The sequence below is a fragment of the Heterocephalus glaber genome, unplaced genomic scaffold, assembly GCF_053883595.1.
Source record: "Heterocephalus glaber isolate CG9 unplaced genomic scaffold, H.glaber_assembly_v1.0 deba00001733, whole genome shotgun sequence".
Taxonomy (NCBI): Eukaryota; Metazoa; Chordata; class Mammalia; order Rodentia; family Bathyergidae; genus Heterocephalus; species Heterocephalus glaber.
The window spans coordinates 13621459-13636744 of record NW_028258444.1 but is presented as its reverse complement, the minus strand read 5'-3'; the positions used below and the strand labels follow the sequence as shown (position 1 = coordinate 13636744).

At 35.9% G+C, this 15286-nt stretch overlaps 1 protein-coding gene across 4 annotated transcripts in view; it reads left to right on the top strand.

Annotated features, from left to right (window-relative positions):
* Nell2 (neural EGFL like 2) overlaps positions 1–15286 on the top strand; it is a 586229-nt gene that overhangs the window by 544188 nt on the left and 26755 nt on the right. The window lies entirely within an intron of this gene.

The window sequence follows — 15286 nt, the reverse complement described above, 5'->3', positions numbered from 1 at the left end:
ACTTATCTGTATGTCCAGTTCTCCACCTCTGTGTGGGAAGTTTTCTACTATTACCTCTGTGAACAGTTTTTTTTTTATGTCAATTGTACTTTCTCCTGTTTTTTTGTGGACTCCTATGAGTCTTATATTATTCTTCTTTGCATCATCTAGCAGCTGTTGGATTGATTTCTCATGGTCCCTTACTATTTTTTTTTTTTTTTGGTACTGGGGATTGAACTCGGATCCTTGTGCTTGCACAGGAGGCAGTGCCCTTACTATTTTTAAGAAATCTCTGTTTTCATGGTCCTTACCTGCTATCCTGTCTTCTATATCTGATTTTCTGTCTTCAGATTCTTAGTCTGCTCTGCATGCTTTCAGTGCAGTTTTTAATTTCCTGAATATCTATTTGAATCTGTTTCATGGATTTCATTTCTTTCTTATGTTGGGCGATCATGGTTTCCATTTCTTTCTTATCCTGGGTATTCATGGCTTCCAGCATGTTTCTAACCTCATCTATTTTCTTGTCTGTTTCTGCTCTAAAGCCTCTAATCATGTCTTTCACTCTACTCACCATCTCTGTAGTTATCTGGGAGATTATTTCTGCTTTGAATTTTTCTAGAGCCTCATGCATCTTCTTTGTTACTTCCTGTGCTATCAGTTCAGGGTGTCCAGGTGGTTGATTATCCGACTTTTCCACCTCTTTTCCCCCAGAATTTCCTTTTTGTAGCATGGAAGCCTGCGTTTGTGCCTTGCTTAAATGTCTTCTCATTTTTGTTTTTGGTACTGTCCTTGGTTTAATTCCTGGGTTGATATTTCAAAATTGCTTAATGCAGGTATCTTTGTTGCTTGTGTTTAAAACCCTTGTGGAATGATTGCTTTTCAGAGGTGTCTTCCATATATGGCTTGTGTTTAGGTTTTGAGGGTCTAATGACTCTCAGGCTATTTTATTTTCCTTAAACCAGGAAGAGAAACTGATTAGATCAATCACAATATGTTAGGCCAGATATTACAATCAGCAATACCATAGCATCAAGCACAGCTTAGAAAATGACAATTTGTGGTAGTTATTAATCTATCACATTTAACTATGTGAAGTATAATCCCCTGTGCCTCTGTAGTGAGGGACCAGGTAGCAGAAGAGCCATAAGGCGGGGGTGAGGTGGGGCGGGGGTTGGAATTGGGCCTTGCAGGCCCCGGAGTGGCTAAGCGAGCAGTGGATGAAGGCGGGGCTCCAAGCTGCTCTTGGGACCTCACAGTGCCGTGGACAGGAACCGGAACACAGCTGAGGAGCCTCAGGCTGCTCGGCCGACCCTCGGAGAGAAGCTCTAGATGAAGGCGGGGCTCCCCAAATGGAAATATTGAATCAGAAATTGAATGTGTATGTTTGGACTAGAGTACAGAGTTCTGGGATGAAAATGTAAATGACATACTATATTATTTTTCTGAGCTGTTACAACAAAGAATCACAAACTGAATAGTTGAACAGAAAAGGAAGAAAGGAGGGAAGGAAGGGAGAAAGGAGGAGAAAGAAAAAAAAAGAGAAAAGAAAAGAAATTCATTGTCTCACAGTTCTGGAGGCTGGAAGAGCAAAATTAGGGTGTTTTGCAGAATGACAGTAGTAATTCACATTCCCAATAACCGTGTGTAAAGTTACCTTTTGTTCACATCCTCAGCACTTACCATCTTTTGTTTTGATTATAGTCAGTTTCAAAGGAATGAGGTGATATATCCTTGTAGTTTGGGTTTGAATTTTTCACATTATTAGTGGTTGAGCTTTTTTACATATAATTCTAGGCTATTTGTATGTCTTATTTTGAGGAATGTCTAATTGCATCTTTTGCCCAATTTATAATAAGGTTGTTTTCTTGCTATTGAGTTGAGTTTCTCACATGTTTTGGATATTAACTCCTTATCAGATGTATAGTTTGAAAATGTCTTCTACTATTCTGTAAGTTGTTATTTTACTCTGTTCTTTTTGCTCTGAATGAGCTTTTCACTTTGATATAATCACATTTGTCTTTTTCCTTTTTTCCTGTACTTTTGAGGTGATATTCAAAATATTATCACCCTGATCAATGTCACGGAGCTTTTCTTTTATGCTTTCTTCTAGAAGTTTCATAGTTTTGGTGTCTTAACATTTAAGACCTTGATCCACTCTGTGTTGTATGTGGAGAAATGTGTTCATTTTCATTTTTTTCTGCATGTGGACATCCAGGTTTATCAATATTATTTATTGAGGAGATTATCTTTTCCCTATTGTGTATTATTGACACTTTTTCTGAAAATCAGTTGGCTATAAATGCATGGACTTATTTTGGGACTCTTTGTCATTCTGTTTCATTGGTCTATGAGTCTGTTTGTATACCAGTGATATGTTATTTTAGTTTTTATAGCTTTGTAGTATATTTTGAAATGAGATAGTATAGCTCCGGTTTGATACTTTTTACTCAAGATTTCTTTGGCTATTCTGGGTTTTAATCATTTTCTATAATTTTTTTTTGTACCAGAGATCGAACTCAGGACCTTGTGCTTATGAGGCAGGCTGCAGAACCACTGAGCTAAATCCCTGGCCCCAATTTTCTATAAATTTTTAATTTTCTTTTTCAAGTGTCTTCATTTCTTATAAAGACATCAGTCATTGGATATAGGGCCTATCCTATACACAACAAGATTTCTCATAGAGATTTTTACCTAATTATATCTTTAAATACTATGTCTAAATAAGGTCACATTTTGGGGTTCCTAGTAGACATGATATTTTATGGGACACTGTTCTACTCACTACAGTTAATTTTCAATGTATTGGTGGCATTTGGATATTAAAGTGCTAGTACTGGGTGAAATAATTTAGAATGTAATAGATTTTTTAAAAAGAGGCCTGATGATAGTTCCCTGGAGAACTAAAGCCTTTGGAGATGAAGATGATAAGGTCTCCAAAAATACCAAGATATAGAGTCTAATGATGTAAGAAGAGAATGATGTGTTCTTGTAAAGTGAAGAAAGTACTAGCATACCTGAAATATTACAGATTTGGTTCTAGACAACTGCAGTAAAATAAATATCATATTAAAACTAGTCACATGACTTTTTGGTTTCCCTATGCATATAAGTTATGCTTACACAGTACTATAGTCTCTCAAGTGTGCAAAAGGATTGTATAATTTTAAAACTACTTTATTGCTAAAAATGCTAACAATTATCTGAGCTGTTGGAAAAAATAGCACAGTTGTGGTTTATATCTGGATATGCTCCCAAAGCCTCACACCCTCAGAGAAGGCAGCTTATGGGAGGTAGCTATGGATGGGGGATTATGGAGGTACTACAGCTGGCTTGATGTTAGGAGGGAGCCTAATCAAAAGAGGCAGATCACTTGAGGCTACACCTGGAAAAGTATTTGTTGCCTCCCTGCTACCCTGCTGCTCCTTTCTCTGTCAGCTTGCAGTGTGATGAGAGTAGCACCTTTCTTCCAGGCAAGCCCTTCTCCCATGCCATATATGCCTTGGAGCCAACCTACACTAGACTAAAGCCTAAAAAAAAAAACCATTTCCTCCTTTAATTTTATGGCTTGGATATTGAGTGTCACTGACACGAAAGTGACTAAGACAGATTTTGGTACCAGAGAAGTGGGGTTATTGCTGTGAATATACCTGACCATCTGGTTCAGGGGACTTTGGAATTAGTTCATAGGAGGAGTTTGGAAAGGTTTAGAGATGCCAACTAGAGAAGCACTCCTAGAATGCCGTGAGCCAAGCTTGATGGGAGATTCTGGTTGGGGCAAGACCAGAATGCTGATAAAAATAGAGATGGTAAAAATCAGGCTCAGGAGTGTTCAGCTAGGAACAAGGATTCTGTTGGCAGTTGGACTCCAGGCCATGTGTATTATTCTTTGGCAGAAAACTTGTCTGCATTTTACTCATACTGTGAGACTTTGCAGGGGACTGAGATTAAAGGCAAAAGACTAATTAATCTGGCAGGGAAAACTTCATGGCACCCTAATGTTGAGACTGTGGCATGGATACTCTTGGTAGCTTTTAGCCAGATATGTGCTGAAAATTGAGAGCAAAACACGGATTTGAAAAGATTTCAGTTTCACCAGAAAAGAATCACCTACAAATTAAGGAAAGCTTGGTTGCAAAAAAGATTAACATTAAATTATTAACATTAAAATGAAGCCAAGTAGTTTGCATCCAAGACAATAAGAGGGATCCCTTGAGAGCATCCTGGGAATCAGTAGAACCCCAACATTCAGAGGCTCAGTGGTGTAAAAGTGAAAGATTTTACTTTCAAAAGGAAGCTCCAGGGCACCTTGATCAAGAAGAGTGGTCTAGAGAATGTTTGCCTAAGGAATTCGGAATTTGGTTCACAAGGATTTGGTTCACAATGCTCAGCTATCCAGACATTCAGAGATCTCTGCACTCATGATTCAAGGGAGCCTGGCTACTGCTTGAACTGCCAACAGATCTTGGTGTCATACATGTGGTACTAGTTTTACAGCCACCCACAGAATGCAACAGTTATGGGGTAAGGGAGACCATTTAAAAAGAAGGTGTCAGAAGCCAGGCACTGTGCTCTTGAGAAGTCAGTGTGTAAAGCAGTGAGGGTAAAATAAAAAAAGGCAGTGGGAGGGACCAGAAAGTGGGATATGTTAGGAACATGAAATATTGGCTGAGTAATGTAGCAGGCAATAAGCAAAGCCACCTCAAGAGGGGCTGTGGCAGATGGGGCCATAGCCCAAGCCGTACGGAGCCTGCATCCCACCACAACTTGCCTTGGTGCCAGACACAAAACTACAGGTCTTAATGTTTGCCTGTGGGGTTTCAGTCTTGCTCTGCTTTCAATCCCCCTTTTCTCTCTTTTGGAATAGGAATGTTTACATGATGCCATTGTATGTTGGCAGTGTTTAAATTTCTTTCAATTTTTACAGGGACTCACATCCAAGAATTTGTGTTTAGTCTCAGAAGAGATGAAACTGTTAGGAATTTGGCAAGTCATAGAGATGGGGCAAATGTATTTTACATTAAAAAATGTGCATGAGTCTTTTGGTAGTCAGGGGGAATGTTATAGTTTATACCTAGATGTCCCTGCAAATCCTAGCTGGATGTTGGGAAATGGAGCCCATTTGGAAGAGGAAGGTAACTAGGGATGTGACCTGCAAGGGTGTATGCAGGCTTCTCCTTTCTCTCTCTGCTTTCCAGATGCCATGAGGTGAGCAGATTTTCTCTGCAGCAGGCCCTTCATTCATGCCACTTCTTCCCTGGAGCCGTCCAACTTTGGACTGAAACTCAAAACCAAACAAGCAAACAAACAGGAGCCAAAATAAACCTTTTTTCTTCTAATTGTTGGTGTTGAATGCTGAGTCCCAGCAATAAGAAACTGACTAAGATAGGCACCAATAGACTTGTTCCATACAGGTTGCCACAAACCTTCAGTTAGTAAAAAATACATATCTGCAGAACTCAATAAAGTAAAATGCAGTCAAGTACAGTGTGCCTGTATTTCACAAAGGAGAGAGTGTTGAAATACTAATAGGTATTTCTATATTTTGATATAGACTTTGTTTACTAGGCTACCTTGTCAGTAAAATATTTTTTTAAATAGTACATAGGATGTAAACTTTGCAAGGAATTATGTATTGTACTGGGTAATCTTGATTGTCAACTCAATTGGATTGAGAAGTACCTAGAAAATTATTAAAGCGAACTTCTGAGTGTGTCAGTGAGGGTGCTTTCAGAAATCATTTGAACTTGGGACAGCAAGCTGAGTGAGGAAGCCTTCCCTGAGTGTGAACAGCACCCTCCCATAGGGTTGAGTCTCAGATGGAACTAAAACTGAAGAAGAAGGACGCCCGCCAGCATGTGCTCATTCCTTCTCTCTCTGCTTTCTGACTGACCTGAGATGAGCAGCTTCCCTCTGCTATGCCCTTCTACCATAGTGTTTCTGCCTCATCACAGGCCTGAAAGCCATGGACTGAAACCTATAACACTTGAGCCAACATAAACCTTTCCCTTGAGATGATTCTCAGGTATTTTTGTTGCAATGACAAAAATCTGAAACACATATTTTAAAATATATTTATCCTGCATTCATAGATAGTTGACAGCTATTCTGAGTACAGAATTCTAGGTTCAAAACCATTGTTTCACTGCTTTAAAGCATACAATTTAATTTAATTTTGTTTTGTGGGCAAGAAATTTACAAACGGAATCTAAAGTTTAAGTGGAAAGACAAAAAGCCCAAAGTCAAGATACTTTTGAAAGGGGGGGAATACATAGGGACTTTTTCCAGAATTAAGTTATATGGATTAAATCAGTATAATATTTGTGCAAACATAGTTCCCTTCAGCCCCCCAGAATACAGGAAAAAAGCCTTATGGTAGGTGTTATAAAGAAAATACAAAACTGTGAGTAGTAGGAGATCTAACAGTTTCTAGAGTCAAGGAAAGCTTCCCTTAGGAAATTGATCATAATATGAGATGCAGACAGATGAGACGCTCATAAAGCAAAAGGATGAGAAAGTGAAAGAAGAACATTCTAAGCAATGGAGATAGGATATGTAAAGACTGTATAGAAATGGTAAAATAATATGAAGCCAGAGTGTCCTGACCTTCTCTCTGGTATTTTCCCCCGGACATGTGGAATGTGAACTTGGCCTACCTGATGTCAGCACGGGGGAAGGACTGGTGTACTAACTGAAGCAATTAAGATACGCTTTTTTTTCTACATTTCCGCTATTTCCTATAATTAAAACATTTATAATTTTTTTAATGAAAAACAGACTCACAAGGATAAGAGACTGCATCTAGACTTGGGGTTGGGATTTGCATTTATCAAACACCTATTATAAACCAGGTGAGGCTTCCTGTGAGCCCTTGTATGTTAACAACAGACTACTAAAAAAAGAATACTATTCCTAATTAAAAACCAGAAAACTCAGAGGTGTTTAATAACATACTCAAAGTTTCATAGCTTGCAAGCTAAAGAGCTGTGGTTCACTCAGATTAAAATACACACTGAGATATTCTAACCGACAGACTCTTTCTGCTTGGCTAAGTGCTGGCCTTGAGAGGCAGCTCTGAGGGGAATAGGGGCCTTGGAGGTAAAACAGTTCTGGTCGACTGTGTGCCCTGCAGTGATGCACTTGCTGTCCCTCCTTTTTTGTCTATGATACAGGGATGAGAATACTTTTCATTTTGTGTTTGTGAGAACTAAATAATATGATGAAAAAATTATATCCATCCTTTTTTTAAAAAGGAAGAAGTAAAACTGTATTTATTTGGATAATTTAAAACTTGCATGTAGAAAATAGCAAAAAGCCTACAAAACAATTTTACCCGCACTAATAAATGAGTTTAGCAGCATTTCAGAAAGAAGATAAAGACATAAAAATCAACTGCAAACCGTTTTTACACACTGATGAGGAAAATAAATTTAAGGAAATAGTTCCATTTACAGTAGTATTAAAAAGAAAAATAATTGAGAATGGGCTTAACAAAACAAGTGCAAGACTTTTAAACTGAAACCATCAGAACTTTGCAAAGAGGACACAGAGATGATCTAAATTAGCAGACTGCAGTCTGTGGATCTAAACTGAACACTTACCTGATTCTAGTGCAAGAGGTCCAGAGAACGCAAGCAGGAAAGAGTGGCCTAAAATATCATTCTCTGTTTGTTTTTATATGCTCTGGTATTAGAATTGTTTGTAAAAGAAGCCACAGTGACCCCTCTTTGCATATGTGTCATTAAGGCTTCTTTTGCACTACCACAGTACAGCTAAATTTGATCAACAAAGCAATAAATCCTTACTGTTGACCCCTTTACAGAAAACACTTCTATCCCTGATCTAAATATTCCTTTTTTTTTTTTTTCACTTAAATTCTTGTATTGGTACATTTTAGGTATACAATATGTTTACATTTATCATTGGGTGCTTGTACCTGTACATGATGTATCTTGGTTCTTATTTTTTCCCCATTCCCCCATTCCGTGTGCACCCTTCACCCCTTCCACCCTTCCCTATTTACAAAGACTTTGTTTCCATTTTTAATACAGGCCATTAACTTCATACATATGAACTATAAAATGACAAAAATAATATTCACTAAACCTGCAATGTTATCATCCAGCTTATATTGAAGATTTTATGACTTGTAAAGTCTATTTACATATGTTTTCATATTGTACTTTCAAAAGCTTATATGAGAAAATATGCCTTACTTGAAATTTTAAACATCATACCAAATCTTGCACAGCTCTTAAAAGTAATATAATTATCAAATGAGTTTGTATTCCTTGAGCACTTACACTAAATGTTGAAAGCAGATATGCAGAAGCTCAAAAAAAGAGAGAAATGACCTTGTGATTTTAAAAAATGCTTCAGATAATCTAGAAAGCAAATAGCCCTTATATGAGCAATCAAGGGTTGATTAATTATTTTGAGGATCTTTAATTGCCTACTGTTTATCAATATAATTTAACTACCAGTGCATGGGATAGTGATATAAATAGAACCAGTACTATGTTTATATGAGAAATGATGTCAAATTTTTATTAACAATGAATAGTATGAAAGACAGTGTACTCATTATTTGACCTTACTTCCAAAAATAGTGTACTCATACTAAAAAAAAAAAAAAAAAGAAACAATTGGATACTTTTTTATTTGTATATGTAAGAGTAGTAACTGTTGGCTTCTCATTTTAAAAGGGAGAGTGTTTAAGGGTCTACTAAGGTCTATTTTTAGGTATGGATTTAACATTTGTCCATTTATTATTGTTCATAGTTATGTTATTATAGTAGAAAAAACAAAATACATGAGGAGATTTATAATTATTTCCTTGTAAATAAAATGACCTTTTACATGCCACCAGGAAGAATATATCCTCAGGAATGCCTTCCACTTTTATTATCTAGGTTGATTTTGATCCCCAAAGTGTGACTGCTATTCATAACTGTCGTTGGATGGCTGAACACCTTTCAGGTACACCGTGGCACAGCATTATAACAGCATCACTAGCTGACTATTCCAAATGTGGATACTGAAAAAGTTCTAATTGTCCCTAAGGAATTAAGGAACTAATTCCTTTCTAAGATGGAATATAATTTGTTATAAAATTTATTTTTAGTTTTTTATATAAAAAAGAGTACCTCATTAAGGTCTCTATGAGTAAGACTAAATCGTAGGAGTTTCACCACTTGTACTAATATTTTTGAATACTTTTATTCAGTTTGGTAGTTCTTACATGGAATAAAATAACATTTTTACCCCCAAGGTTTGCTATTTGTTGTGTATCTAATTCTACTGGGTAATGTAAAATTAGGTTTTAACTTACCAAAGAAAGTACCCAAGAAATAAGTTATTTGAATTTTTTACTGTTTTCCTTCATTATACAATATGTAAAAATAATGTATTTATATTTGAAGTAAACCAGGTGCTAATATCTTTTTTTTTGGTACCGGGGATCAAACTCAGGTCCTTGCGCTTGTGCAGCAGGCAGCGAAACCACTGAGCTAAATCCCCAGCCCAGGTGCTAATATCTTAACCAAGACATTACATAGACAAAATATACTCAATTCATAATTTTAGATGAAATTTAATTATTAAATATTTACTGAATAGGAACATGTACACTATCAAATAGTTTATAGATGAAGCTTTTTCTTTTTTTTTTGGTTTTTTTGGTATATCCTTTTATTGGTACATTTTAGGTGTACAATATAATGACATTCATCATTGGAAATATGCACCTTTACATACTCTCTTGGTTTATTTTTTCCCCTTCCGCTGACCTCCCTTCAACCCGTCCACCACTCCCTATTTGAAGACTTTTTGCCCTCTTTTTCATTTTCTCATATTAATTCCATTCCCTTCTTTCCTTTCCCCTACCCCTCCCACTTCCACTTCCCCTTTGCCCCTTTTCTTCCTATTACACATTATCTATTGTATCTTTTAGTCCTTATTTACACTTTCAGCTTCTCACACTAGAGAAACTATTCTGTATTTACACATGTGGGTCCTATTTATTTCACTTAAGAGTATCACCTCAATGTGCATCCATTTAGCTATAAATGCCTCTAATTTCTCATTTTTGATGGCAGAGTAGTACTCCATTTTATTATAAAACCACATTTTCTTTATCCAGTCTCCAGTTGATGGGCATTTGGGCTGTTTCCAAGTTTTAGCTATTACAAACTGTGCTGCTGTGAACATGGGTGTACATATATCACTGTGGTATGATTCTTTTACTTCTTTGGGGAAGATACCCACCAGGGGAATAGCTGGGTCAAATGAGACTTCCAGTCCTCATTCTTTGAGGTATCTCCATACTGATTTCCACAGTGGTTGCACCAGTCTACAATCCCACCAGCAGTGGAGCAGTATTCCTCTTTCCCCACAGCCCTGGAGCATTTGTTATTGGTGGATTTCATGATAGCAGCCATTCTTTCTGGGGTGAGGTGGAATCTCAGCATTGTTTTCATTTCCATCTCTTGAATGACCAGTGATGTTGAACATTTTTTCATGTATTTATTTGCCATTGCTACTTCTTTGTCTGAGAAATGTCTGTTCATTTCAGATGCCCATTTTCGGACTGGGTCTTTAAATTTAGGAGGTCTGATTTTTAAATTTTTAAAAACTTCTTTATTCATTTGAGATAGTAGACCTTTGTCTGAGGGATTGCTGGTGAAAATTTTTTCCCACATTGTGGGTTGTCTCTTCACACTGCTGGTCGTTTCTCTTGCTGTGCAGAAGGTTTTTAATGAGAAGAGATCCCACGTATTGATTGTTTGTGCTAGTTCATGGGCAACTGAGGTTTTGTTCATAAAATCTTTTCCTACACCAATGTCTTCAAAAGTTCTACCTAATCTCTGATCCAGCCAATTCAGCGTTTCTGTTTTAATATTTAGATCTTTAATCCATTTTGATTTTAGTTTAGTGCATGGTGAGAGATATAGGTCTAGTTTTAGTCTTTGGCAAGTTGAAACCCAATTTCTCCAGCACTATTTATTAAAGAGGCTATCTTTCCTCCAGTGAGGGTGTTTGGCTCCTTTGTCAAAGATGAGATGGCTGAGTGTGTCTGCAGTTGTTTCGGCATCTTCTAATCTGTTCCACTGGTCCTCAGGTCTGTTTCTTTGCCTGTACCATGCTGTTTTTTTCACAGTAGCTTTGTAGTATAGTTGCAGCTTGGGGATTGTGATACCCCCTGCCATGTCTCTGTTACCTAGAATTGCTTTTGCCATTCTGGGTCTCTTCTTGTTCCAAATGAAGTTTTGGATTCTTTTCTCAAGGTCTGTGAAATATGCTGCTGGGATTTCAATTGGGATTGCATTAAATCTATATAGCAGTTTTGGAAGTATGGCCATTTTCACTATGTTGAGACTTCTTATCCAGGAGCAAGGGATATCTTTCCATTTTCTGATATCCTCTTCAATCTCTTTTTTCAAAGTGCTATAGTTTTCAGAGAAGAGGTCTTTGATTTCTTTCGTATTCCTATTTTCGTATTTCAGTTTTTTTCAAATTCCTAGGTATTTCAGTTTTTTGGATGCTATTGTGAAAGGAATTGTTTGTGCTATTTCTCTATCAGTGAGTCTGTTGTTCGTGTAGAGGAAAGCTATTGATTTTTGTGTGTTGACCTTGTATCCAACTACTTTACTGAATTTGGTTCTTAAGTCTAGAAGCCTTTTGGTGGAGTTCTTGGGGTCTTCTATATAGAGTATCATGTCATCTGCAAATAATGACAATTTGACTTCTTCATTTCCTATCTTTATTCCTTTTATTTCTTTTTCTTGTCTAATTGCTGTGGCTAATGTTCCCAAAACTATATTGAACAGGAGTGGTGGTGGCAGACATCCTTTTCTTGTTCCTGATTTTAATATGAAGGATTTCAGTTTTTAACCACTTAGTATGATATTGGCTGCTGGTTTTTCATACATGGCTTTTATCAGATTGAGGTAGAGACCATCTATTCGGATTTTTTGTAGGGTTTTTATCATAAATGCATGTTGGATTTTGTCCAACTTTTTCTGCTTCTATGGAGATAACCATATGGTTTTTGTCCTTGGCTCTATTGATATAGTGCATTACATTTACTTATTTATTTTTATAGTGTATTACATTTTTTGATGTAAAAATGTTCTGTATCACTAATTTTCAGGGACACACATCAAAACCACAATGACATGCCATTTCACTCCTGTTAGAATGGTTATAATAAATGACAGAAATATTGGCCAGGATGTGTAAGAAAGGGGACCCTTACACACTATGTAATGCACTGTAGAAGTCCTTCAAAAAAACTGAAGACAGGAAGAACTATCATATGATCCAGTAATCCAAATTCTAGGTATGTAGCCAAAGGAAGTTAAATCAATGTGTCAAAGAGATATCTGCACTCTCATGTTTATTGCACTATTAGTCACAGTACCCAAGATATGGAATCAACCTAAAGGTCTATCAGTAGATGAATGGTAAAAAATGCATATATGCATACTGGAAAAAACTATTCACTCATAAAGAAGCATGAATTTTGGTTATTCATGTCAACGTGAATAAACCTAGAGGTCATTCTGTGAAGTAAAATAAACTAAATTCTGAAAGACATATACTCTTGCCGTCACTCATATGTGGAATCTAGAAACGTTGATCTTATTAGAAGCAGAGTGTAGAACAGTGGTTGCCAAAGTCTGGGGTGGTTATGGTGGAGGAGCAGTTGGGAAAATTTATATGTATATCATATATATTTAAGAGATCTATTCTCTAGCAGGGTGACTATAATTAATGGCAATATTTTGTATTCTTGAAAAATGCTGAGTGGATATTAAATGTTCTTACCACAAAAATTATAACTGTAAGATAATGCATTTGATAATTGTCTAGGTTTAATCATTACCCAATGTATATAAACACCTAAACATATAGTATACAGTAGTGTGTGTGTGTGTGTGTGTGTGTGTGTGTGTGTGTGTGTGTTTCTGGAGATTGAACTCAGAGCCTACTGCATGCTAGACTGTACACAATAAGTACATACAGTTTTATATGTCATTTAAAAATAAAATAAATGTGACAAAATAATAGTCCAATTTTAGGAACAACCTAGATCCACTTCAGTGGGAGAATAATGAAAATAAACTATGATACATCTGTACCATAGAAGACTAGTCAGCAATAGAGAAGAACAAATTGGCCTAGGGATATAGCTCAGTGGCAGGGCATTTATTTAGCATTCTCTAGGCCCTGAGTTCAATTGCCAGTACATCTTCCTCTATAAACAACAAACTATTGATGCACCTAAATATCTAGATGAATCCATAGAGATTTATGTGAGAGGCAATCCCAAAATGTTATATATTGTTTGATTACATTCATATTATAGTCTTGAAAAGTTTAATAGTGTAAGTGGGGAATATGTTAGCGATTAGCAAGGGTTAAAGAATTGGTGGGGAAAAGGTAAAAGGATAAACATTTGTATGACAGTACTGTTCTATATCGTGATTGTGTCAATGTCAGTATCCTGGGAATGATATTGTGCTATATAGTTTTCAAGATGTTCCCAATGGGTGGAACTGGGTAAGTGTAAATGGGATCTCTCTGTATTATCTCTTACAATTGCATGGTAATATACAGTTATCTCAAAAGGCTGAAATAAAATAGTAAAACAATCCCTCAAAACAAGACAATTAACAAGACAATATAAAAGTATAAAATGAAGTTTCACATATATAACTAGTTTTCTTCCCTAACCTAAATAGTACAAATATGTAATCTTAAGCCATGACATATAGGTTTTTTAAAAAATTTAGTCATATTTGACATGAATTAATCCATTTCAGTACATAAGAAATTACTCAGCAAATTCTCCTGAAATGTCAATAATTTCCCTAGACTGTATGATGTTCTCAAAACTTAATAATTTTTGTCATATTCCTATACCACATATACCAATATTTACTTGGTATTATTTCTATAATTCCTTTCACTTTTAAAATTTAAATCTAATTTTATAATTGTACTATATCACTTGCTATAAAAGGAAATGATCCAGAAAAATAAATATATAGTCATTAAAATAAAATATTTTCCCACTGTCATCTATATACCATGCCACCAGTAACAGATTCATCACATGTTTGGAAACACTGTGCTATAGGATTGTAATTCAGATTTTTATATATTTAGTTTTCTTAAAAATAAAACAATTTAAATACATTATAAACTCAGTGTGGACACAAATTGCTATAATCTTGTACATCCTTTTCTCTCCCAGCACTGAGTTCTTGGCACATAGCAGGTATTCAATACACAATTAATGCTAAATTAATGAATGAAGCATATATTTTTGTACTCACCCTCTAAGGTACTGCCTAGTAATAATAGTTAAATAATAAAATAATGCTTAAACTATATATGAAAATACATTATGTTTGTATCTCCAATCTTCAAAACAGTAAAGTAATATAATGCACATAGCATTTCTGTTAAACTTCAGAGACTGTATTTATAGTCAAGGAAGGGTGCTGTACTGTATGTAGATGGTGGGCGGTGGGGTAAGGCAGTGTGGAATTATATGTAGTGCTTGGATTAGGAGTAACAAAAGATAAAATAAGTTGAGAAGTAACAATTGAGATATATGTTGATTTCATGAGGACTGAGATAACCTTACAATTACATTAAGGCAGAAAGAAAGATTAAATTGAAGGATAACTAGAGTTGGAATGTTGCTTCAGTGAAGAAATCTCTAGGTTTTTAGTAGTCACTTTAAAAAACTGAATTTTTCTAAAATGAAATTCTAAGTATCCCTTCATGGACTTATTCCAATGAATCTCACTTCTAAAGTTTAAATCTCAAACCTATTTTCTTTTGTCCAAGCACTAAGAAATGGCACAATTAATTTTCTGCATCATTTAGGGTCGAAGAAAAGACCATATAAAGCTGAAGTGAGCGCAGCATTCTGGACCCATTCATAATTGGAGCTTTATCAGTACTCATACCTAACCTAAAGAAACTGGAAAAGTATGGCCTAGATAGAGCATGTCCTGAAGAACTAGAAATATTATACTTGGTGGGAGGCACCAGTGGTTACCAGTTTTTACAGTTGAATGGCTTTTGTAACAGAAAAGCCTTCTAGACATTTCTCCTGTTACTAGAACTACTACATTATTTCTGCACAGCTTTTAACAACCGGGTGACTTTGGTGATTTCATATTGTCTCAATTTCAAAGATTTACTGACATTAAAACTAGAGTGACCTTGCAGGAGAATAATCTCATTTCTTTGAAAGAGTTGTATAAAACCCAATTTCTGTTTTCTTTGTCAA